A 7,500-nucleotide genomic window follows, 5' to 3' on the forward strand; every position below is an offset into this window, starting at 1 on the left:
TTCAAACAAAGGTGTACAAAAGCTACGCAATGCATCAGTGTCGTTTACCCAATTCAGGCTTCTCAGTAAATCATAATGGGAACTTTATACACTTTCGATTCGCTGATATTGCTTATTCAAAATAATCGCCTGCCTTGTCATTTTGTATTTTACCAATGGGCGTTCATACGGCTCGCACTCAGGCTCCTTAAGTGATGGAACATCGGTTCTCATGATTAGCGAAATGGACAAATTGATTGAAGAGGAATGAGCTAGAAACAACTTGAAACTCGAGCGCTGGTTTATAACCTTTTACTTGATTAAGAAACTGCCTTGTCATGTTTTGTTATAACTGGGTGTTGAAACTCCTATTTCTCCGTAGTTGGTAACATATTGGTACATGTTAGAGCAATCGTAAAAACTGATTGAAGATAAACCTCTTTGGCCACCACTACTTTTGTTATCATCGAACACCCTGCCAAACAATATAGTTATAGAAAAAACGTTTGCAACGCTTTCGCCTCTTCAACAGATTGTGCACAAGTTCTTTATTTCTCTCTATTCAACCGAGTGTGCCCGAATTGTTTACCCAGGCATTGCACCAACAGGAATGAGCTAGAAACAATTTTAAACTCGTAGGCTTGCTTATAACATTTACTTTAAAATAATTCACATATCAATCTCATTCTGCATCGATTTTTAGCCACCTTTTTTCACAACGGTAAACGAATTTATTACACATAACATGAGAATTTTATTCCATAAAGCTCATTTGTACAAATCTATACGCTTTATAGTAGTATAGGGGTTGGGGGTTCCAGCTCATTTGAAAATGATCTGTAACCAACCCAACCTCATACTACTTTCCATATGACGGCTAACCAATTTTTGGAAATATATATATGTTGTCTATATTATAGTTTACGTTTATTTTACACCCAGTTTTGCCATGACATCACCAGTCGTGCTTTATCATAAGGTGCAAATGCATTATTCCATTCCGTGATATTCTCGGAAAAACCGGACGTCTATAATTCTTCGAAAAGTAGACAGTTTATGACGTAATGGGACTTCCCCACTGGCAGGTCTAAACTTGTTCTATTGTCTTCAGGTCATGAGACAGTCGTATGATCTCTCTCAACCAATCAGCAATGTTGTAACTAGGTTATGATGTATTAGCTGTCATGCTCTATCACATTTTGTCTTGGTTGGTGTGGTTCTTTAAAAAAAATTGCGACGATGGCTGACTTGAAAGAAGCATATAATCCTATTATTCCTCCGAGCGACTTGACACTTTCCACGAACATGGATCCTGTTGAGACACTAACAAAAATAGAAGGCTGGGTGCGAGAACAAGGAATTGGGGTGGGAGATTCAGATGTACGCGACAAGTCAAGGAAGTTATTTGACGTCTGGGAAGCAGCTAAGGAGTCTAAGGGCCGATTTACACGATACGATTTTGTCGCATGCGACAAGCTCAGGACAGGCCTACGACATAACTTACGATTGTCGCAGCGTTTTAAAACATGTTTTAAAATGCTACGACATTTTTTCTAACGTACACAACAATCGTAAATCGTGTCGTGGGCCTGTCGTAAGCCGTTGTCGCATGCGACAAAGTCGTACCGTGTAAATCGGCCCTAAGAGGGATGACGTTACTTTCAAGAGGGACGATTATGTTCATAACTAAGAGGGGAAAGATAGTATTATGAAGTCATAAACAAACAGAACATTGTATGTACCAGGGAGCAATGAACTAAACTGTGCTTGCGGTATTTGTATGTAGACCGGTGCCGTGACGTAATGACTTTTGATTTTGTTAATAACAATCTTCGCTGGTTTGAATAATGTTAGCAACAAAACACCACAGCTGTGGCGTGACGTCATGTTGTAGTAGCATAAAAATAATATCTCATATAATATAGAATGGGTTTTAATTCTGTAATTCTTCAGTCTACATGTCCCTTTTGTGATCAACAATCAGTAAAAGTCGATAATATTGCGAGAGTGGTTGAGTCATGTTGTAGTAGACAAGATTTAGGAAATGATAATAATATGATTGTCTGTCTAAATTGCGGTTCAGTCTATGGTTACGAGTATATAGATTTTTATGAGAATACGCACAAAATACGGCGGAAATCAGTGTATCATCGTAAGTACCATATTGAAAATGTGATAAATACATTTAATATACAAATAACTAGAAATCAAATGGATAACATTTTCAAAGTCTTTGTTGAGATAGACAAAATACTGCCTTTAATTAATAATGGTCGGAAACGTATGATCAGTATTAATTATGTTCTTAAACAATTACTTGAGATGATGAAACTATCACATGATACGATAAAAATAACGAAATCAAAAAGAACAAGACAATTTTGCAACTATTGGAATACGATTTTGGATTTGATTGGAAACAAAATTAAGTCAATCATTCATAAGTAAATTTTTTGTTGTATTCTGACATGAATTTATCTACCACAGGACTGGTATCAGTAATGAAATCGTCAATGTTTTTCATCATGGGCAATAAATTATTTTGTTGATATTCACCTGATCTCATCATATCCTTAATAGCTATGAGAAGATGTTGATAACTCTGATATGCAAACAAACAATTCTGAATTTTGAGATCAAGATTTTTATGTTTCATCCACCCTTGTATTAAAATTGCTGCAGTTGAAATACCAACCAAACTGATACCACCTGTAGCAATTGAAGAAGCAAGTCCTCCTGTTGCAAAAATAACAGAAAGTGAATTACCAATACGTTTCCACGTTTTGAATCGTTTCATGGCTTGTTTGTATGCCCAGCATTTTTTGTGATATGATTTGTAATAATCTTTCAATTCTTCAATTTGATCTTTTGTCAATTTTTCTGAAATATGATTCCAGTCAAATATGTTTTTACGTCGAACTGACATATATAAAAGGTTTATATCATAATTTTTTTGTAAACACAAAACAAGATTCCAGAAATCTGTCCACAAAATGGTGATTTTTTAATCAAACTTGTTGAATATTGTTCAGGTATTATATATGGATACCCCCGGTCTAATGAATAATAGTCATAGAATCTACCGAAAGCATCATGTAGGATACTATGTGAGTGTAATACATCAACCCAACCAAATATTTTTTCAAACAACCATGTTATACAACCATTTCCTGGTCCTATGAGTCCTATTTCTCCATCATTTAATTTGAGAATGTTATTTATTGATATGTTTATCTTGAAATGTTTATGATATAAATATTGATAAACCAAACATGATTTTAATATTACATCGTTTATTTCAGGATGTTTTTCTTTTGTCTCATTGAAAAAATATCTAACATTTTATAGTTTCTTTTATCACATAAAATGTTTATATTATTGTGATTGGATCATGATCAATATTGTACCATCTACATAATACCTGATAATGTAGTTTAATATGACTATCTCTGAGGATTTTACGTTCGTATAATGTTAAAAACGCTATTGAGCCATTTAACCCTACTAATCCATTATCATTGATGGCTCCCAATGTCATTTGATTGGATCCAGTTAATGTTCTCGCGGTAAAATTCCATTACACCAGACATTTGATTTTTTTGCTCCTGCTGGAACATTCCAATGAATAGGCAAACAGCACCATTTATTTAATTCACCAGCATTTGCTTTTCTTTGATAAGCAGCAATTGGTGCGACATTATTGATATTATTGGTACCTATGACAATAAAATTACCGGTAGTGCCACTTACAATTAAATCACCAGAAGGTCCAAAAGAGACAAACCTATCATGGTCTCCGTTATCATGTCCAAATAAACCGTTTCTAGTCCAATATGAGCCACTAAAAGAGTTTAGTTTATAGACAATTTTAAAGATGAAACCACTGCAAAAACCGTGTACGATCAAAACCTGCTCTACGTTGGATCAAAATAGATCGTGACCACACCAAAAAACTTTAAAAATAGAGAATATACTGCAAAGGTTGGTCAAGACAACGTGAAGATAGGCGTTGTTACAATACTTCGGCTGGCCAACACCAGCCTTCTTCAGGTTTATTGAATGGATAAACGCTGGTTACAAGATCTTTATATTTACCGGAAATGACATAAAAAGGCTACGTGATGTGTAAAATTAATAAAAACGGAAATGCATAAAAAAAAAGGAAAGATAATAATACATGATAACAAGGTAAAATAAACAAAAAAAAATAAAAAGGTAGCTAAACTAAATTACATTTCATCTCTTCTGTTAAGGCCTGCAGGCTCGAGTGTTTTTCCTCTGTGTATGAGGAATGCCTCACGAGCCTTACTGATGGAGTCACGACTAGTGTGCAGTTGTTCGAGCGGTATAAGGATCATGTGATCCTCCGCGTGACCACCAGTCAGGAAGTGTCGTGAAACCGCAGTGGGGGTATAACTACAAAAGGGGTTTATAATGAGGGTCGTACAGGAGGGGTCTGTCGCACGGTTCACGAACAGAAAAAACAACGAATCACGGATATCAAAATTTCATTTTCCCGAATCACGGAAATAAACAAGTAAGATACTCCTTTTAATAACCTTCTCTTAGGCAAGAGAGAGTGTTTGGAAAAAGCAAAATCGTGAAAGGCTAAGTAAAGGCTGCATATCGTAAATCACCTACCTAAATCACTCTCGTTGGAGGACTCTGACCATTCGTCCGCTTCGCATTGAAATATCATAGGGGTTGACAAGCCTGACTCACGCTTTCCACTCACGTGTTAAGGAGGCTCGAAAGGGTTTTCAGCTGAGCGCGCGCGCGTACCCACACACGCAATTCGTAAGCTGCTCGCGTCAGCTCGTGATTCAAATGGGTCACAAGAAATAAGCAAATACCGCTAATTTCGCTCTCCTTTCTTCTAATTCCTATAGACATGAATATAAATAGACATCTCCTATTCATGAAAACTACGAAATTCTACACAAACGGGTTAATGGTCATTTAAATCCGCTTGCGTTGACCTTCAGCTCAACTCGCGCGTGCACTCGAATGAGCGGGTGACGCATGCGTAAATGCCGATCTTGTAACCCCCTCATTTTTCCTCATTTTGCAACTTTACTCGTTTATATCTCTGCTTCCCGACGGTGAATTTGTCTTTGAAATTTAAAAAAAAAATTAGAGGCACATTTCAAAAAAACTTATTTTTCTGAAAAAATGACCTACAGATTTTGTGAAATTTTAAATATTTTAGAGAGTATTTCTAACATTATCTGGTAACACTAAATGGGAAAATTTCACCGTCCCGTTTCTTGAAAAAAGGCAACATAAGTTGATTTTAAGGTTCAAATAAATGCCTAATATCGTTGCCATAGTAACGTTATTTTGGAGGAAAATATAATGTGAGAAATCTACGATGGGTACTTATTACCCTGGCCAGATTTCGCCTTAATATGATTACCCTAACTGTATCTAAGGACAGAATATGTTTATTTGATTGAAAAACGGAGAAACTATTTCGAGCCTCCTTAAATCTCAGAGTTTAGCTTTTACGAGTGGAGTCAGGAGCCCATCACCCGGAGCGTGCAACTTCCGTACAGCGTCTGTGAAACGACGTTTTCACAAGTAAGGTTATTTTTAGATACGCCTTTCCCGCGAATTAGTTTTCAAAAGCCAATCAGAAGCGGTGCATAATTAATAATAAACTGTTATTAATTATGCACCGCTTCTGATTGGCTTTTGAAAACTAATTCGCGGGAAAGGCGTATCTAGAAATAACCTTACTTGTGAAAACGCCGTTGCACGAAAATAGGTAAGTTGCACGTTCCGGGTGATGGGCTCCTGGTGGAGTGGTCTCTCCTCGTCCCATTGCTCTTGTGTATTTATCGCAAAGGCCTTACTGCCATCTTTTCCCTTTTCAAGACGACACAATTTAAGTTCAATACAGGAGCCGAGGCCACGTTTCTCAGCCTCGGCCTTTATTCCGGCAAATTCCGCGAACTTTTTAGTAAACACTGCCAAAGATGAATGTTCGTCTGTATAAATCGGAAAGCGAACTCGTTCCTTCTCAAGCAAATTAAGCGAGCCCACAGACTTCGGGTCCACGTAAAATATATTAGACTCGACCCTCATCGACCTCATCGTACTACACGTACTTGTCCCTGCCATGTCTCGGAAGTTTCGATGTTGCGAATCACGGTCCTTTGTCCTTCCGTGACAGGGGAGGCAATAGGAGTCGACATCCGATCCATGATAGGCATGCAAAGCACGTGAATTTGCACAATGGATTACTTTACGATATATTATGTGACGTCTTGTCACATTTGATGTTTTCAGTCTAAGAAATCTCCCGGAGAACTTGCATCTCAAAAATCACGCAGAATAGAGTAGTAAAATCACGAATATCGGTTAATAATTCAAGTTCTTCACGAATCACGCAAGACGTTCAGGTCACGGATCACGAAGAATAATTTATTAAATTCACGTTTCACGGAAAATAAAATCAGCTAATCACGCATCACGAAAATACCCCTGTACGACCCTCTATAATAGGTCGCCTATGTTCATTGAAACGGCCTTTAAGACGACGTTTGGTCTCTCCGATGTACTGAAGATTACATTTAGTGCACTGAATCATGTAAATAACATTAGAGGTTTCACAAGTAATATGTGATTTGATTTTAAACGTTTGTCCAGTACTATAAAAAGTGTATTGATTACGGCCATCCTCAATAAAAGGACAGGCGGTGCAACTAGTTTTATTGCACCGAAACGAGCCGGGTGGAGACCTAGATTGGTCGGTGTTAGTAGGTTCCGGCAATTAAGCTCTAACTAGAATGTCACTAATGTTTTTACAACGCCGGTAGGCTACTAAAGGGAGATTAGTAAAAACATTTTTACAGCGACCAGATGAATAAAGCACGTTAGAGTGTTTGTGAATTATACGGGATATGTTAGGTAAAGCGGAATTATAGGTAATGACGAACGGAACAGTGTCTGTCTGTTGTTTAGGTTTGGGTTTAAGAGCGTCGTTCCGAGAAATGTCAGAAGCACGTCGTATCTGGGTTTTAAGGAAATTAAGTTCGTAACCTCCATTGACGAGGTAGTCCATAAGTTCCTTACAGCGTTGTTTGTAAGCGTTATTGTCGGAGCATATGCGTCGAAGGCGAAGTGCAAGGCTATATGGAATGGAACGTTTAGTGTGGGTGGGGTGGCATGAGGAGATAAGTAAATATTGATGTTTGTCAGTGGGTTTAGTGTAAAGAGATTCCGTGGGGATGTGCTTATCGTTGCGTTTGCGAAGGAAAAATCGGCAAGCCTCAATACCTTCGCTGTGAGGGATGTTGGTATAAAGAGAAGTGACGGCAAGCGTGACAAGTATGGCATTGTCGGGAAGTGTGTTGATTGTGTTCAAGTTGGCAAGTTTGTTAAGGAAATCGGTAGTGTCTTTAACGTAAGACGGAACAGTATTAACTAATGGTTTTAGGTAGTAGTCAACAAACTGAGAGATACGTTCTGTGGGGTGGTTGTTAGAAGAAACTATGGGTCGTCCAGGATTGTTAACTT

General features: G+C 37.7%; 1 long non-coding RNA gene across 1 annotated transcript in view; it reads right to left on the reverse strand.

Annotated features, from left to right (window-relative positions):
• Nucleotides 1-276: 276 nt before the first annotated feature.
• LOC138041944 (uncharacterized) overlaps nt 277-7,500 on the reverse strand; it is a 17,225-nt gene continuing 10,001 nt past the window's right edge. The window contains exon 2 of the long non-coding RNA XR_011130903.1: nt 277-1,302. This is a non-coding gene — a long non-coding RNA (uncharacterized lncRNA). The remainder of the gene's footprint in view (nt 1,303-7,500) is intronic.

Source organism: Montipora capricornis, chromosome 3 (genome assembly GCF_036669925.1).
Source record: "Montipora capricornis isolate CH-2021 chromosome 3, ASM3666992v2, whole genome shotgun sequence".
Classification (NCBI taxonomy): Eukaryota; Metazoa; Cnidaria; class Anthozoa; order Scleractinia; family Acroporidae; genus Montipora; species Montipora capricornis.